This window comes from Lissotriton helveticus, chromosome 6 (genome assembly GCF_964261635.1).
Source record: "Lissotriton helveticus chromosome 6, aLisHel1.1, whole genome shotgun sequence".
Lineage (NCBI taxonomy): Eukaryota > Metazoa > Chordata > Amphibia > Caudata > Salamandridae > Lissotriton > Lissotriton helveticus.
The window spans coordinates 440,301,267-440,320,979 of record NC_136067.1 but is presented as its reverse complement, the minus strand read 5'-3'; positions in this window follow the sequence as shown (position 1 = coordinate 440,320,979).

Genomic DNA, 19,713 nt, shown 5'->3' with positions numbered 1-19,713 from the left:
AGAACTAATCCCATGATATGCTAGAGCTCTGCTTGTCTGATATGATGTTGCAGCTGACCTTGCTTGAGTGGCAACTACCAACAGGAGACTCAAATGCAGAGTTCAGAGGCGAATTCCCTGCCCCTCACGAGTGAACAACATAAGTGAGTTGCTCAAGAACCATACATCTACATAAACAGGAGAATGAAGTGGTGACTCTGGCTGGTTAGCATACTCTCTTTATCTACCAGTGTTTTTTTTTATATACTTCTTTGTGTTTTTCTATGACCGATTGGCCTCTGTCTGGGGGGTTGACCCGTTTACATGCTCATCCTCAGCCTTAGTGGTCTAGGTGCCAAAATATGAGTCTCTGAACCATTCATGAAAGTCTTCAGAACCTGTCTTAATAAGCACAATTCCTTCTTAAAGCTGGCTTGTTGTCAAGCTGGATTGAGCGAGTCAAACCTATGCTGCATGATCCTTTTATTGTGCCTTGGTGATTTTATGCTCAGACTTTATGTCTCCAAAGGGATTGCCCTGACAATGTATGTCTCCTCTAGAAACGGATCAGTTCACCAAGCATCCCTAGCACTTTCATGTCTGAGTAATTAAGATTCAAAGTATTGAGACACCTTAAATGTAAATGGCCAGACACATCAAAGTTACCCAGTAACTTTTAACTAAAAAACACCAAGGATCTTGATTTTTGTTGCTTTAAAATCTTGCTTTTTCCCCTGGTGAAGCACAATTTATTATGAGTGATTCCAATCAGCCAATGGTGGGCGAAACTATTTTGGTAGCAGGATTGAAGTCTCCATACAATGCACAAAATTATTAAACAACTGGGTTTTAAATCAGTTAGTGATCACATGTTGAATATATTGTGCTCAACTTGAATACCCAATATTTCAGCTTTAGTTCTTGTTTCTTATACTTATCATTGTTTGTTTTAATTTTTAATGTAGGCATATTCTAGGTTACTGTCAAATTAATTAGGTGTTCGTTTTATAAAAAATACCATTACTTATTGCCGTTCTATCTTGAATAAATGTGTGCTAAATGAAGTTTGTTAGCGGAGGCCTCTGTTTTCATAGCACCTTCTTTAAATTACTCCTTGACTACTCAATCAAGCTGCCATGGAGGGTCCAAGATGCTTGGCAGACCAGCTTCATTCACAGAGGAGTGAGTACCCAGGTTCATGTAAGCATGGAATACCTGCAATGTCAACTTTGATATTGCTATATTGTTACTACGAGTCGAAAGGGGAGGGAAGAGGTCCTACACATCATTCTCGACCCTGGAACAATTTTCTAAAGCAAATCTTTTCCATAACGCATTATATTGAATAAACTATCATGGCGGCTAACAACATGAAAAAAAAGATCCTTGTTGATTGTTTGCTAGAGCTAAGCCAAATACAATCCATGCTGCTGTGGGTTGCCTTTTAGCACCAATAGTGAAAGAAGTTCAATCGAAAACATGGACGTAATGGGCAGACAGATGCCTTTAGGTTGCTATCACAGGAATAAAAGGCTTTACTGCCAAGCAATGATATCTGCTCAGAATAAGACATTTTACATTTGGCTGTGCACGTCAGACAGTACTATTTTCAGGACGTTATGAAACATGAACTTTTGAGTAGGTTTTCTATTGCATCTACTGCTAAATCGCTTGTGATACTTGGAAAAAACAAAGAAGCTTGAAATTGTACAACGTTTGTCTGCCAGTATACAAGTATCTTAGAATGGTTGTTTTTACCTTATTTTTCAGCGCTAGGAAATACAATAACGAGAATCTCCTGTACAATTACAAATCTGGAAAATAAGTTATTTACAGAAACATTTGTAATTCAAAATCGGGAAAATGCTAGTTACATACACTTCCTTATATACTATTAGCATTTCATAGGTAAAAATAGTGTACAAAATTGATTCCACTGTTTGTGATGTCTTACCATAACTTCAAAACATGCATTTTTGCCCACCAAAATTCTAATTTCAGGAAATAAATTTAGTTATTCCAAATAAGAAATGTATCAGTAAATATTTGAATAATCTAATTTTTTATGCTCACACAAACGTGTTTAAATCAAATGGACCAGAAAATAAAGATGCCAAGCCAGTCGGATAGGTATTAGTCCTACTGAATGAAGATCATCTATTTTCCAGCCTCCTCCATACTGCGTTTCCTGAATTCTTCTATTTCACATGATCTTATAAACGTATAACTACATCACTGATACAAAGTGAAATCTTGAATAGGTCGCACAAAAAGCATACTGGACAATGATTCTTCTCGTAATGCTTGGCTAACTGGTTCAACACACAAGCAGAACATCATGCGTGAGAATGAAGGGTATCTTCTACAGGGTATTTCTGCAGAGGGAAACTGTAGCTAATCATACCACAGGCACAATGAGATGAATAGTCTGCAGATCTAAAACCCCAATTGATGTTAGATATCCATAACACTCCTCAGCGATATTACTGGTTACCTATGCTAGAGGCTTCCCTGGGCTAATGCTTGCTGTAGACTGAAGCATGGCCCAGTGCTTAGCCTAATTGATAATTGCCAATGAGGCATGTTTTAGTTGAGCAGAGGATCTGTCATGGGATAGCCAATGATTGGCCAGTAACTTCGAAACTCCCTTACACATGTAACTGACAATACTGATTGGTCAAAATGTTACTCAATGCAAAAGATCGTTCTCCTGCAGACAGATGCTTCAGGTAACTGCGGTTGCCAGGGATTATTTATGTAATTAACAATATTGAAGTGCAATCAGCAATATTAGAGCGATTATATTGTAAAACCTTATCAAACACATATCATTCATAATGCTCATGTACTTAACTTATATGGTATAACATTATTCAGAATGTTGTCTTGACCATCTTTAACCTCTCCCTCACTGTGCTGCGGGGAATTTATTTCACCCTTTCTGGGGTCACTCCCTGGTACCTTCTTGGACACTCGGGTACTGACTCAGAGGCCTACCTCCTCAGCAACCAAGTACCTGGGATCGGTCAGGTTGTTGTCCTCTAGGTGCTGATGAATCTCTGTAAAACATATAGGGCCCGATTCACAGAACTAACTTAAGAGAAAATCCTAAACTTACTACTTTTGGTATTCACAAAAGTTAGGATTTTGTCTTAAGTTTGTCTTAAGACGTCTGTCAGACTTAAGACAAAATCCTAACTTAAGTCTGTCTTAAGACAAACTTAAGACAAAATCCTAACTTCTGTGAATACCAAAAGTAGTAAGTTTAGGATTTTGTCTTAAGTTAGTTCTGTGAATTGGGCCCGTACTGAGCATGTGCTCTATTAGTATCAGATTTAACAACCTAGTTAGATTATCAACTTTGCTGCCCCGCACCCAAACATTCAGTGCCTTACTGGCATAATCCAAGAAGTCCACAGAAGGCTGATTCTGTGCATTCTCACTATCCCTGAATCTGATGTGGCACTTATCTGGGGTAAATCCCAACTCAGTGACAAGGATAGATTTCATGGGGGCATATCTGGTTTGCTCCTCCACTTCTAGTGTAAGCGGCATGTCCTCTACCCCTGGAAGCTTATATTTACACAAGCAACCCCCCAGTGCTCCTCTGGAATCTTGTTTACCTTTAGAGCTACTGCATATGTGGCAAGCCATTTGTCTATGTCATTCCCTACCACATAGTTAGGCACCAGATCATTAGTTATGCAGACCTTCTTATCTTCTTCAGACACTGAGTGTGTGCTGTCACCAATACTGCTGGAATATGATTGTTTTGCCTTAAGTTCCAGCTCCTTTAGGTTCCTTTCATTGGCCATTGTCTTCACCTCAGCCACCATTTTGGAATCTAACAATCTGTAGTTTGAACTCCCTCTCTGTCTTACTGTCTGCCAGCTCTTCTGTGGACAGGCTGTGGAATGATACACTGCTCCTGTCCTGGCAGGGAGTTCCAACTCAGGGGATGAGAACTCCCCCTCCCCTGAAGGCTGCATATCAGGGCTGATGATCTAGCTAATCCTCATCCTCCTGCTACTCTCTGGCTGTTAGTGACTGGTAAACCTACCACCGGGCACTCAGTGCTTTCTGCAGCTCCAACATGTTGGTACCCTTTTTGGCAGGGTTTTCCCTCTTCTTGCAGAACTGTTTAAGCTCGGCCACAGTGTAATTTTCCAAGTTGTCCAGCTCGAATTCCACTACTGCAGGTACGGTCAAAGACAATCAGGTAGCAGTAAAGTGAATCGATATTAAAAACAAAGGCAAACAGTCGAGGAGAATTTAAATCTCAAAATGGTCTCAAACTATTTATCTGAGATGGTACTGTAAAACAGAATTTCTGTTGGCATTGCACAAACACAAGTTCAAATCCTTACCACTTGACACCAGTGCAAGAAATTGGGTTACTGGGTGAAAGGTGGAACACCTTACTCATGCAAAAAGCACAATTCATGTCAGGGTGAACTCACAAACAAACCCTACATTAACCTGTGCTCAACCCTTGTGTAGCTTATCACAGAGCAGTCAGTGTTCACTGAGGAATTGTGCAAACCATTTGTGCAGCACCTCAAAGATTAACACATTAAAACACACGACAAAAACATCTCATACCAGTTTGGAAAAACAGAGTCGTTTTTAATAAATATATTAAGACTAAAATGACAAAATCCAATCAAAAGAACCAGAGATATGCAGGTTTAAGATTTTAGTAAAAATTGTGCCAAAAAGCACAAAGTGTCAACTGTGGTTATCTGGTTGCGCTGGACCAGGACAAAGTACTAAGTTGATGTCAAGTACGATAGAGTATGGCCTGGCTACAGGGGTACAGTTAGGTCAACTGACTGAACCAAGTACCTTATGTTTTGGATGTCAACCATTGTGAGGATCCCTGCACATGATGTCTTGCAAAATAGAGGTGATGAGTCCAGTCTGAGGTGCTGCAGAGCTGCACGAGGTCCTGCATCATCATCAAGGATCCCATTGATGAGGGCTTGCTTTGCAAAGTTTGGTATCGGGGATGTCCTGTGCAGCCAAGGCAATGCATCAGTTCGAAGGAACTGTGAGGCTAAGATGCGAGAATATGCTTTGTTTTCAAGGCTGCTGTTGACAAGAGATGCAATGACCTGCTTCGGGCAACCTTCGCACAGGTGATGGTTCCAGTACAGCTGCGGGGTTAATACTGAGTCCTTTGTATCAGAAGAACCCTTGCAGTAGAGGCGACGCATTGATTCTTCCTCGGTTTGAGCCACGCAGCAGAGGAGATGCATTGGTTCTGCTGGGTCTACATATGGGCAGGCGGAGCACCTTCAGGCCAACTTCCAAGGGTCCAGAACTGGCAGAGTCCAGGTGCTTGTTTCAAGGCTGTAGGAGCCTTCTGTCCCTGGAACTCTAGTCCCCAGGCCAGGCAACTTGCCCTTGGAGTCACTTTGGGGTCCTTGGTTCAACAGATGAAACTCCAGTCCTTCTCACCCAAGCAAGAGGGCAGCAGACAGCAGGTTAGCAAACCAGAGCAGGAGTCCAGAAGAGGGGCAGTCATTTCAGCAGCACAGCAGTGCTTTTTCCTTGTAGAGCATCCACAGGTACAGAAGTGTACTGAGGAAGGAGTGCCTGAGGTCCAATATTTTTACCTGGTGTCCTTCCTCTGGAATGTGATAGAAGCTTCCAGAGGTTTTCCTTTGAAGGGCTCAGTCATTCTGACTTACCCACCTTGGCTCCAGACTAACTACAGGGGATATGTGTGGAGGCAGGCCACAGCCTATTCAAGTGTAAGGGGGCTGTGGTCAACTCGTCCCTCTCATCCTGTCAGGGAGGGCCTATCCAGGCACACCTATGCTCACTAATGTGTGTTGCTGTCTAGGAGAAATACACAAAATCCAACTGTCAGCTACACCAAGTCATGTGACCCAGAGACAAGCTGCAGGCATCAAATGGCTAATGAAGTAAAATTCCAACTTTGCAATTTGAAATTCAACTTCACCACTAGTTTTTTTTTTTACTACCATTCCAATGACACCAAACACGAATGGGTTACCAGTTCCTGTTTGGAAATTACAGTTTATTAAATGTAATAAGGTAACACCAATGATATCCTAAAGGAGAGGTAGACCTTGCGGTATCGAAATCAGAATTTAAGAGTTTTTCACTACCAGGACATGTAAAATTAAAAGATATGTGCCACACCTTTTGAGTGCATTGCAACCTATCCACTGGGCTGTCCAGGGCCTACTCTACGGGTTACTTATATATATTAACAAGAAAGGTTTGGGCCTCGCAAAAGGTTTAATGGTTTACAAACTGCACACACAGACTCCAATGGCAGACCTGAAACATGTTTAAAGTGTTACCTTAGTGGGTGGTACAATCAGTGCTACAGGCCCACTACTAGCATTTAGTCTACAGACCCTGGACACATATACTGCCTCTTTACTAGGGACGTACAAGTTAACTAAATAGGTAAATTGGGTATAGGCCAATTCCACCATACTTTAGAGAGAAAGAGCACAAGCTCTTTAGCAATGGATACCAGTGGTAAAGCGTGCAGAGTCCTAAAGGACCAAACAAATGGGTTCAGCAAACAGGAGTATGAAGGTAAAAGATTTGAGGATGACCCTGCTGAATGGGCCAAGTCCATCATTCAGAACTTATGTTTATGGGGGGTGTGGCTATGAGGCCGATGGAGACGGACGCCTGAGCATAGAGCTGTGCGCCGACCCTGGTATTTATCCTGGGAAGGGATCTGCATAAGTGCAGTTTGCAGATCAGGATCTGTGCTGGAGGACCTGGGGAGTTGTGCGCGGCAAGTCGTCTGCATGCTGGGTCCTCCCTATCAGCTGGACTCGAGTGGAGAGGGGAACCCGACTCGAGAGACCCTAAGATGGCGACTTGCCCAGAGACTGATGACCTGAGGATCCTTTGGAGCTCGCAATGTGACTGAGTCCCTCAAAGGGGAAGAGGCGCTGAGGTCGGCGAGTTGCGGCTTCGGGGCCGGTGAGCAAGTGAATCCTCAGAACAGCGCTGGGCCGGGACCGGAGAGACACACAGACCGTGCGGAAGAGCACACGGTGGGTGGTCCTCGAAAGTGCAGCGGAAGAAGGAGATGAACGGCGAGAGCAGTAGCACTTCCTGAGTTGGCCCCAGGGTAGAGAGTCCGTCGGAGGACCCTGGAGCCGTGCCACCAAATTGAAATTGCAGTCTTGGAACTTTGGTACGGCCGGAGAGCCGCGAGCGGCGCAGACCGCCATTTTGTGTGAGGTTGCAGTTGCGTCGCCCGGGACGCGGATTAGCAGTGACTTTCTGAACGTCGATGGACCCTTCCTGATGCGTGTGATGCGGTGGGGCAGCGGTGGCATTACTGGACGAGATTGGCATTACAGTAGGGGACCATGGAGACCAGATTAAGGTACTGAGGGGGAGCTGGGCGCCATCTTGACTGGAGCCACAGACAAAGTACATTTACTGGATGGTGAGGGCGTAAGGTTCCATGGAGGTGGCTCAGAGGACCCCACCAGAGGTGGATGTGTGAAGGGCACCCCTGGAAGTTGGTTTAATTGCTCTGGGTGACGCTCTGAGTTTTGGGGGGCTCCACCTAATTGCACAGTAAGACCAGGACCCTGAGAGGAGTTTGGCAGTGGAATGGGATGGAAATATTCTTGCCCATCTGCGACTGGAAGAGGCCCACTGTGGAAGGAGCAGCTGACTGGGAACAAGCACTGGAGAGCTACACAATAGGTGGCCTAATTGCCCACATTGAAGAGGTGAGAAGACGAAGAGCTGTACAGTCGGCTTGACAGGGCACTCCGTCTTTGTACCAACAGAGGGACCAGAGGTGACCGGGGGCACAGCAGGCTATGGGAAAACACCAGGGAAACAGGGGGGCACACATCAGGACCATGAAGATCAGGAGGTGGACTCTGGAAAGCAGGACACTGCGGAAGCACCACCGGAGACTCTTGTGCAAAGGCAAGTGGACCAAATATTAAAAGCCAATGCAGATACTTGTGAGGCCCTACATTATGATATTGCACATGTAGCGACTGGCTTGGGTCTTCTCCATGCAGAACCATGCCAAACTCTCAGACCGGGTGAAGCTGATGGTAACCGCACTAGAGACAGTGGAGCCGGCTCAAAAAGCCCTGGAATCCAAGATGGGGGATTTCCTGCACCGTCTGCAGGTGCTAGAGAGGAGGACCGAGGATGCCAAAGGCTGGAACCACCGGAATAACATACGGGTGGTTGGCCTTCCGGAGGGAGCGCAAGGGGCCGATTTGGTGGGGTACCTGGAGGGCTTTTTGAGATCTGAGGTGGCACCAGAAGGGCTGTCCTCCCTTTATACCTTGGAGAGGGTGCACAGAGTGCCATCTCGTCCACCAGCACCTGGGAGGCCCCCTAGACCAGTGGTGGCGAGACTTCTCAACTACAAGGACAGAGATCTGCTACTTCATGCTGCCTGAACGTCTGGTCCCTACTGGGTTGACAATGGTAAGGTGTCCTTGTTCCCGGACTACACCTTTGATTTGCAAAGGTGTCGATCCTCTGCGGGATGGAGGGCTGCAGTATTCATTGATGTTCCCTGCGCGCCTCAGAATAATGCTGGACTGTAAAACACATTTTAGTGACAGTCCAGAGGAGGCATGGGCCTGGCTGGAGGCCTATAGAGCAGGAGTTGGGGAGGCAGGCTGCAACACAAAGCCAACAGCTGATGAGTTTCACCCTCGCAGATCGCAGCCTATTAGGTGGAGGCACCTGGTTACCAAGGGACTGACGGTGACCCAAGCGGAAACGGAGAGGTCGGCATCATTGAAGGCGATGTCTGAAATTTTGCAGGAGAGGCTGTCCCAATCAGTGCAGGTTACGGAATTGGAAAAGGGCTCAAGCGGGACAGATTCGGAGGGGTCTGAGACGGGGAGTGTCTCATTGCCGAGGGTGACGCCCGGGACAGCTGATAAGATTGTTGATGCTTAACTTGTACCTGTCTGCTTAGATGTGTTGATGTGGGGTTTAGAGTTAGGGCCGCGAAAGGTGATGGGCACTAGAGATACTGAAATTTAGTATTAAGGCGGCTCCCTTCGCAAGGTGGGCGCCTCAGGTTCACAAGGGTCTTATTGGTTCCCCTACTTGATTTTGGGTTTGTAGATCCTCAGTAGGTACTGGAGGATATGGTTGGAGTTTTTTTGGGAATGGGTCCTGGAGTTTTGGTGCCTGTTCTAGGGGGGTGGTTGGGGGGGTTTGGTGGTAGATGTTCAGGGATGTGGGGCTTCCAGCGTTTCTATGGAAGGAGGGCAGTCGCATGTAAAACTATCAAAGCACCATGGGGACATTACCTGAAGTAAAATGCATTACATGGAATGTGCGGGGTATGCACACAATGGTGAGGCGTCATAAGGTGCATGTTTATTTGGTACGTCGGTGAGCCCAAATAGCGTTCCTGCAGGAAACACATATTACTTGGGTGGAAGGTTTAGGCCCTGTAACGTAGGTGGAGGGGCCAGGTGTACTATAAAACATGTTCAGCTTTTGCAACGGGGCGTTGATATGGGTTCGAGAGGGGATCCAGTTTCAGCTAACGTGACAATTGGTAGACCCAGAAGGGAGGTTTGTGGTAGTAGCAGGACGCCTCAATGGGAAAGACATCACGTTATGCAGTGTGTATGTAGATCAAGCTGCTTTATTTTCAAATTTGTCGGGGAGGCTGGCGTCATACCTGACGGGTCCGATACTCCTGGGGCGTGACTTCAATTCTTTTGCAGACACTGGCTTGGATAGGTCTCCTCCACCGTTGCCTGATTCCCCAATACATAGACTTGCTAGGGTCAGGAGGGACTGGCAGGGCAGATGGTGGCTGATTGACACGTGGCACGTGCATCATCCAGGGGAACATGATTATTCTTACTTTTCTGCACTGCATGAACTGCATGTGCGCCTAGACTCTATGTTATGCTCCCCTGATATACACGCTCTGGTAGCTCACAGCGAATACTTAGCACAGACCTTGTCTGACCATAACCTGCTATTGCTGAGGATTCAATGGTTCCCAGAGAGGCCCGCGATCCCGACATGGAGGTTGCGCCCGGAGGCACTAGAGGACCCTGTCTTCCGGGAGGTGGTCGGACCCGGAATTGAGCATTACTTCCTTGATAATGAGGGCACGGCGTAAACGATGGCAATGGAATGGGATGCATTTAAAGTGGTGCTAAAGGGGCTCTGCTTTGCTAAATTAGTAGAAGTGCGTAAGACATTGGTGTGGGAGGTGGAAGTGGCAGAACACCGTTTGAGGATGGCGGAGAGAGCCAGGCCTGAGAATCCAACTAGGCAGGGGAAAGTTTTGGATGCTAGAGAGGCTGTGGTGGTACAAATAGAGTGGCTGCGCTGTTTTGACCCTAAGAAATATCTGGCACAAGCGCACGCCGAGCACAACAAGGCGAGCATTATGCTTGCCTGGCTGGCTAACCCCGAGGCGCCTCTATACTAAATTTGCATTACCCTACAGGATCCTCAGTTTATACCCAAGGGGGAATAAATGAGCTGTTTTTGGATTATTATAAGGAATTGTACCAGAGCAAACTCCAGGTTACAGAGGAAGTCATAGGGGGTTTCCTAGATGAGGTCACTTTACCACGACTAGGAGAGATACAGGCGGACCTGCTGGGACATGAGATTACACTGGGGGAAATTAGGAGTGTGGTGAAGCACATGGCTCATAATAAAACTCCCGGGGTTGATGGGCTGCTCATAGAGTTCTAATAAGTTTAACTTGATATCTTGGCCCCTAGGCTGTTGTCGATTTTCAGGGAGGCGAAGGACACTGGAATGCTACCAGCCTCCACCCAAGAGGCGATTATTATTCCGTTATTGAAGCCGGGGAAAGAGGCCACTGAGAGAACAGCTTACCATCCATTATCCATGCTCACAGCTAATTATAAAATTGTTGAGCCGGATTCTCGTAATGAGGTTCCTCCCACATATGGTTCAGTTGGTCCACTGCGATCAAGCAGGATACATACCGACTCAGAACATGGGCATAAATGTGAGGCGCTTACTTCGCATGCTGGGGGAGGATCATGGGACGGCTGCCGCTGCAGCAGTCTTGTCAGTGGATATAGAGAAGGCATTCGACAGTCTAGAATGGCCCTATTTGTTTACAGTTCTGTGACGATTTGGGCTCAAGGATGGGTATGTGGGGTAGACGGAGGTCCTTTATAACTTGGCGACGGCTTGGGTCCAGACAGGGAATACGATTTCCTCTTCTTGTTCGGTGGGACGCGGCAGGGTTGCCAGCTCTCCCCTTTGTTGTTCGCTCTGGCTATCGAACCGTTGGCTGTATACGCCCGGTCGGGCGACATTATCTTGGACTGGATCTAAGGGGTGAACAGCAGTATATCTCACTGTATGCTTATGACTTGCTCATGTACCTGGCTAACAAGGCGGAAGCTCTGGATGGAGCAACAAAGTTGCTCTCTGAGTTTGGGAGTGTGTCGGGGCTTGGGTTGAGTTGAAAAATTACTTGTCTATTCCCGATGTCCCCATCGAGGGCTGACCTCACACAAATCAAGGGCATAAGATGGGAGCCCCGTTGTTTGCCTTATCTTGGAACCAATATATACCATGCATCCGATGATCTGCTTGGAGGGAACATAGGCAAGGCTGTGCGGGGGATTAAAAGCAGCATATTATTTTGGGGTACTTTGCCGCTTTCGGTGGCTGGCCGAGTAGCCCTGTTAAAGAAGGTGGAACTCCCCTGATTGTTATATTCTTTCAGGACCCTACCGGTCTGGATACCGGGAGCTATTTTTAGACAACTCCACTGAATGGTTTGGGGTTTTTTGTGGGGGAGTGGCAGAAGTAGGGTAACATTCAATATGAGGATGTGTCCAAGGGCCGAGGGGGACTGGCGGCGCCTGACTTTGAGCTTTATTATTTGGCGGCCCAACTGCAATGGCTTACCCAAGCGGTGGTGCTGGAATTTAGAGGCCAGGTTAGACCAGTGGGACGGTGGATACCCCGTCAGGTATTGTCCTTCATAATACTCCAACAGTGGATGCACCTGGGGGCGCTCATTAGTGAGGAGTGGACGCTGAGGCCCTGCTGGATTTGGAGTCAACGTAGAGCTGAAATCTCCTGTCCATATGCTCCAGAGATACCTTTGGGTATGTGAACAGCATTACCTCATGGAGGTGATTGGACAGCATTGGCTGAGTGGGAAGCCATGGGAGTGCAGGTGGGGGATTTGTATGAAGACGGGGCCTTTTTGCCTTTTCAGACGCTACAGGATAGATATGGTCTTCCCCGCGGAGATTATTTCATACACTCTGCCCTCATAACGGCAATACAGAAACAATCAATTAATCAATCATAATAATTTGTATAGCGCGCTACTCACCCAGTCGGGTCTCAAGGCGCTGGGGGGAGGGGTGCGTTACTGCTCGAAGAGCCAGGTCTTGAGTTGTTTCCTGAAGGAGAGGTGGTCCTGGGTCAGCCGTAGGTGGATGGGGAGGGAGTTCCATGTCTTGGCCGCCAGGTAGGAGAAGGATCTTCCTCCAGCGGTGGCTCTGCGAATGCGTGGTACGGCGGCGAGGGCGAGGCTGGCCGATCGTAGCTGGCGGGTGGGTGTGTAGAAAGTGAGGCGGCTGTTGAGGTACTTCGGGCCCATGTCGTGGAGAGCTTTGTGTGCATGGGTGAGGAGTCTGAACGTGATCCTCTTGTTGACAGGGAGCCAGTGCAGGTCTCTCAGGTGGGTAGAGATGTGGCTGCGGCGAGGGATGTCCAGATGAGTCGTGCGGAGGCGTTCTGTATTCGCTGGAGTGTTTTCTGTAGTTTGGCAGTGGTTCCCGCTTAGAGGGTGTTCCCGTAGTCAAGTCGGCTTGTGACGAGTGCCTGGGTGACTGTCTTCCTGGTTTCTGTGGGGATCCATCGGAAGGTCTTACGGAGCATGCGCAGGGTGTTGAAGCACGATGACGATACGGCGTTGACTTGTCTGGTCATCGAGAGGGAGGAGTCCAGGATGAAGCCCAGGTTTTGTGCATGGTCCGTAGGCTTGGGGGTGGTGCCCAGGGCAGGGGGCCACCAGGAGTCGTCCCAGGCGGAGGGTGATGATCCTAGGATGAGGACTTCCGTCTTGTCTGAGTTCAGTTTCAGGCGGCTGTTCTTCATCCACTCGGCGACGTCTTTCATTCCTTCGTGTAGGTTGGCTCTGGCGGTGGCGGGGTCGTTGGTGAGGGAGAGGATCAGCTGGGTGTCGTCGGCGTAGGAGATGATGTTAAGGTTGTGTTGGCGTGCGATGGCTGCGAGGGGGCTCATGTAGACGTTGAAGAGGGTGGGGCTGAGTGAGGATCCTTGTGGTACGCCGCAGATGACTCCGGTGGCCTCGGATCTGAACGGGGGGAGGCGGACTCTCTGGGTTCTTCCGGCGAGGAACGAGATGATCCATTCCAGTGCCTTCTCTTGAATTCCGATGTTGCTGAGACGCCATGCTAGGGTGCGGTGGCAGACAGTGTCGAATGCTGCAGAGAGGTCCAGGAGGATGAGGGCCGCTGTTTCCCCGTTGTCGAGCAGGGATCTGATGTCATCGGTGGCTGCGATTAGGGCGGTCTCGGTGCTGTGGTTGGCTCGGAAGCCGGACTGCGAAGGGTCGAGGGATCCATTTGTCTCGAGGAAGGTGGGGATGTCCTCGAGGTGAAGGAGGGACTATTGGAGCCAAGGACGTCCATGACATGCCAATATGAATTGATGGCAGCAGGGACTTTCAAAGCAGTTACATGTTTATACCGACGTATGCTGGGGAAGGGCAAAGAACCAATGGGGGACCGGCGACGGAAGTGGGAAGGTGACTTTGGCGAGGATATACCCGAGACAACATGGGCTCAATTGGTGAGGAGGGCATGGAAAAGTATTAGGAATGCCAGGTTTCAATTAGTGCACTTTTTTATATTACATAGGGCATATCTTACCCCGGCAAAGATAATTAAGTATTTTGGAACATACACGGCCCAGTGCCCACAGTGCACACTAAGAGATGATGAGTTTCGCCATATGCTGTGGGACTGCCCTAGGCTAGGTACATTCTGGGAGGACATAGTAGGACTGCTTTGTGTTGTCTCCGAGCCGGACATGAGTTCCTCTTGTTGCATTGATTCCCACACACTCCCAAGATGAAGATAACTAGCAAGTTTCCGGACCTGGGATTGTTATTAGCAAAGAAAGATATTACAGCACACTAGAAATCAAGGGGAGGGCCTAATTATAGGAGATGGAAGATAGAACTAACAAAATGGGCAACAAGTTATAGTGTGGTCCGACATCAGCAGGCCAAGCGGTTGGCTAATGATAAGGCGCTGGAATCTGCAAGGGCGTGGGAGGCTTTGGTTCAGTCCCTCTAAACACCGGATGGGGCCTCTGATGCCAGTTCTGCCTCGAATACCCCAGTGGGACCACCTTGCACAGACATAATGTATGGTTATATAAGAAGAGGGAATAGAATTGTGAAGTACCGTAATAAAGAGGGAACGTCTAATGCTGCTAAGCCACTTGGTGCTCTAATGTGAATTGATAGCGGATGGTAGGGACACACCGGTAGCGGCGGGCGGGATGGGAGGGGGGGTGGATAATTTGTTATAGTTTAGTTGTTAATAGAGTAAGAAAGCAACACATTATTACAACTGTTCTCTGAATGCCCAACAGGGAACTGAACATTGGGCCTTCCCTGTCAAATAGGTCTAATGAGAATGTACTACTGAATATTTGCTGGTATTGCTGAATTGTGTCGCAAACCAGGATCGTATTGGAAATAAATAATGGGATTTTGCCAATGTAGAGAAATTGGGGGTTTGGTTACGATGTATAATTTGACTATTATTGTGCAGGATAAAATCAATAAACACATTTAAAAAAAAATCTGAACTTATCTTTATACTGTACCATACAGTGATTAGTGTTACACAAAAATCCAAGATAAATCAGACTTGACTTGTTTTTAAATTCTCCTTGGTTTTCCATTGCATGTTTTCTCTATTTTCCAACTATAAGTGCCCTTCTTTTGTTTTTGCAGCATGGAGATAGAGCTATGCCATGTTGATATCTTCAGCAGGGTTGAGCTGCTGTAGCTCTGCAAGCGGAAGGGGCTGAAGGCAGACAGGGGGGCTTTAGCAATGGATAACAGTGGTAAAGCGAGTCCTAAAAGCCAACAAAAATGGGTTGAGCAAACAGGAGGGTAAAGACAAAATAAAATACTTGAAGATGACCCTGCTGAATGGACCAAGTCCATCAATCAGAACTTATGTTTATAGTGTACCATATAGTGATTTATGTTACATACACATTCCAGATAAATAATTTGACATCAAAGTTGACTTCTTTTAAAATCTTCTTAGTTTTCCATTGACTGTTTTCTCCCTTTTCCAAATGTAAGGGCCCTACTTTTGTTACTGTGCCACATTGATATCTTCAGCAGGGCTGAGCTGCTGAAGCTCTGCAAGCTGAAGGGGGTGAAGGCAGACAGGAGGGCCAAGCCGAATCTCCAGGTAGCTCTCAGAGCCTTTGAGAAGGTGCATAAGTGGCAGTGCACCCCAAGAGATGGTGATGGCGATGACAATGATGAAGTGGGAACACTATCAGAGAATGAGGGGATGGTGAACCAAGTCCAGGTCCTGAGCTGCAAGGAGAGCCTGACTCATCTCCACTAGATAACCAGGGTGTCTATGGTACCCAGGATGAAGCTGAGAGCATTGTGTGTGCTAAGGGTCTGACCACAGAGGAGCTGGAGAACAGGAAGGTGAAAATAGAGCTCAAGGTGCAGCTGTTCAAGTTGAATCTGGTGGCAGAGTAGAGGAAGGCTGCAGGGGACTTGGCTGAGAAAAGCATATTTCTTTGCAGTTTTTGTATAGAGTGAGCTCAAACCAGAGGTATCAGAGCTCTTTACAGGAGCACCAGCTTCATTACAGATGGACACATTCATTTAAGGCACCGGAGAGTAAATTATTTGCCTAGAATCACAGGATTCTTGAGCCTACCACCAGACTTGGCTGGTTTCTCAGCTTCAAAGTAGGCCTCCCTAGCATGGTAGATGGAACTGAAGGAGCTGAAATCGAAAGTAAGGGAAATCCCACAGTCCAGCAACAAAGGTGGTGGCATACCTGTAGTGGTTACTAGAGAGGTCAGGGTCCACATACCCAAAGAGCTGGTGCCCCTTAAGTGGTGGGAGATAATATTGATAAGTGTTTTTCTGCATTTGAGATAGCTCTGAGGGTACACAAGATTTAGGAGGAGTACTGGGGGCTAGCTTGTGGAGGTACACGCCTAAAGCAGGGAGGGGCACCCTTTTCAAACTTGAGGTAGAGGACTAGACTAAGTTGCCCCGATGAAGGCCATCCTTTCTTCCATATTTGGGCTGGCCCCTGAGAAATAACATCAGAGGTTCACAGGTAGCCACAACCTACCAAAATAGTCCTGGGTGGACTTTGTAGATCATTCTTGCAAGACACTGAGGAGCTGGATGAGGGGCTGCACAGTGGATAATTTTCTTAGGCTCTACAACCTGATTTTAAGAAAGTGCATGATCAATACCTATTTTACAGAGCTGCACTAACACCTGGTAGATAGCAAGTTGACTGGCCCCAGGAAGCTTGCTTAGGAGGCAGACCTCTGGGTCAGCACCGGAGTGTCCAAGTAGGCATCTGGGGGATTCTGAAAAGGGTGGTCAAGATTCCCACCAGAAGAAAGAGGTGGGATAAAAACAATAAAGAGATTTCTAAAGGTCTCCTGAACAGTTCTTAGGGTAAAGGTTCCCATCTCCAATCTGGCCACAAGAAGAAAAGGTTTGTTGAAAAGAGCACTGGAAAATTTGTCCCCAAGTGCTATGAATGTTACCAGCTTAGACACACCAAAGGAGATCCCAAGTGTCCCCAGTGGGCCCAGTCCTCCAGTGGTAGTCAGACCTCTGGATTAGCTAACATTGGGTTGCCTTGTTACATTCCATAAGCACTAACTTTTGATTGAAGACAGATGAGCATTTCATGTTTGATATCTATGAAATTGTAATTAAAAATCCTTTTTAAGGGTAAGGCTGTATTTTACGTTACATTTTAGAAAATTACTATTTTAGAAAGTTGGGATTTTCCTGCCCTTAATCATTTGGTGCCTGCAACTTTTCCTGGCTCACATGACTGGGTGTAACTGACTGTTAGACTTTGTGAATTTCTCCCAGACAGTCCCACAATAGAGGGATTAAGTGTACCTGAATGGGTCATCTGTTGGCAGGATGGGGCGGAGCTTGGCACAGCCTAATCTTGCAACTGAAGAGGATGTACTCTGCGTTCACTCCAAATAGAAAAGATAGTTACATAACAAGGATCGGTTGGTGCTATAAAAGAGAGTGAAGTTGAGGGAAGTTGGTTTGCAAATTGGTAATTGTTTTGACAAAAAAATTATGATACAGTGGAGCAAAGCCTAGGAGTGGAGGTATATTCCTATTGCAAGCCTCAGGGTGCAGAAAACCTTTAACAATAGAAAAAAGTCACTTGCTGGTAACACATGATGATTCAATCATATTAGTATAGGAGTTTATCTTTGCTGCGCAAATGAGCTTATGGTAACCCTTGGGGCAAGCGTATAACTTAGTGAGGCCTCAAAAGAATAATGGTTACTCTAGTGTCATTCCATATTTTGCAATGACCTTTAACAGTCCTCAGGTATTCACTGTACCACAGGGTGGAGCTTACACTGGCAGCAAAAGGTTTTAGATGGGGCAATGTGTTCCATTGCAAATGGAAATGATTGGTGAGTAGAGGGAATATTTTTAAAATTCGCCTTATTAATTTTGGACTAATTTCAAATCAGTCTCACTTTATTGTTATGGTAACTGAATGATCGCGACTGCCAAAAATGGTCTGACCATGTCAGAGGAATTGGTAGGGAGGGTTACAAATCAATCATGTTAGAGAGGATTGGAATCTAAAGATGCCATAGAAGGCCTTTAGGTGAGCTACATAGCTACCTCTTCAAAGGCAACTGAGTCCCAGTTGGAGGGATCGTCAAAGGTCATTATGCCTATAATTGAAATAAAAGCATATTTAGGTATATTGATGTGAGCCGATCCATTGTTGTATGGCGTTTTAGATTCCGAATGGATTTTCCCGATTCATGCCCTTATATAGGTACAATTCACGTTGCCCTTATATAGGCATAACAATCAAGCCTTTATTTAGGCATAGCCCATGCAACCCAAATACAGGTATGGCTACTTCCATCCGTTCACCAAACGCCACAAACGATTTCTTGGAAAACCAGCTTAAGCCGTTAAGGACTTCCCCTTGCTTGAATATTGATTTCTACAAGAACTCAGTTAGTTTTACAATGAACATCTATTCCTTAGGAGTTTATTCATGACGTTCCTATGCCTGACTTTATGTCAAACATGGCATTCCTAATCACCTTCAAGGTTTAAATGTACCTTCACGGTGGATCGGTGCAATTCCACGACCTACTTGCCCAACGCAGCTCGCTACAGCAAGTGCGGAAGGAAGCCGACTCTCCAGCTGACGCACTGATCAGGCTGCTGCCCTCCTCTGCTGAGAATCCAGTTCCAGTGTTTCTGACTCCCCTTGCGGGGTGTTGGGCAATCGAGTCCTGAGACAAAGATACAGAACTCCTTCATTCTAAGGTATGGGGCTGATTAGAACCTAGAGAAACCTTTGGTAGATTCTTGGCAAAAACTAAACCTATGCTAAAGACCTTACTTACTTCTTCCCTCGTACTTGACCTAGGTTAGGTACATTGGGGTAAGCGTATTTTAGATGCTCCAGTTGAGTATTTTAGTCAATGTTATTTATGTATGTATTTTTATATGGCTTAGAAACCATACAATGCTATTACAGTATTATTTTATAATACTATTCTCGCTGTACGCATTATACTTTGCATTCTGTCTAACGATTGTGGCAGTTCACCTCTCTTACATGAGAAAGAAGACTGTTCAATAAACCTTTTATTGAAAATGCCCGTCTCACTATTTCTCTGCAAACTCTGTAGAAACGAAGCATGCATGATTGACTGAGTGAAATACTTATCTATTCTTTCCACAACTCTGAAGATAGTTATTCCAGTCCTAAGGAAACAAAGTTGTCATGTTTCTGCGGTTGTCAGAAACTAATCCCTTCTTGTGAATTCGAAAACGTTTCTAGTTACCTTTGAGCTAGCTGGCACTCACAATTAAGTTTAGTATATTCAATAGAGACCTACTGACCTAAGTCCTATGTCATATCTATAGGATATATTATTCCAAAGCGCAGAGCCTATTGGGAATATAGGAACTACACTACATCATAAAGGAGTTACATTTGGAGCTGGGTTTGAGGTAGACTAAGGCTCCAGAGTAGTAGCATTGATAGTCAACCATGAGGAAGTAGATCAATTGTAGTGTAGCTCCTATATCCCTGCTAGGCACTGCACATTGGAATAATATACACTATAGTTTTGACATAGGACTGAGGTCAGTATGTCTCTATGGAGTACATTAAACTTAATTACTTGTGTGTGCCAGCTAACTCAGAGATCACCAGAAACCTCTCGAATGAACAAGAAGGGATTAGTTTCTGACAACCGCATAAACATGAAAACTTTGTTTCCCTTAGAGTCGGAACAATCTCAGAATCGTGGAGACAATAGATAACCGTTTCACTCAGTCAATCGTGCATGCTTTGTTTCTGCAGAGTTGCACAGAAATAGATAGACAAGCGTTTCAATAAAAAAGGGTTT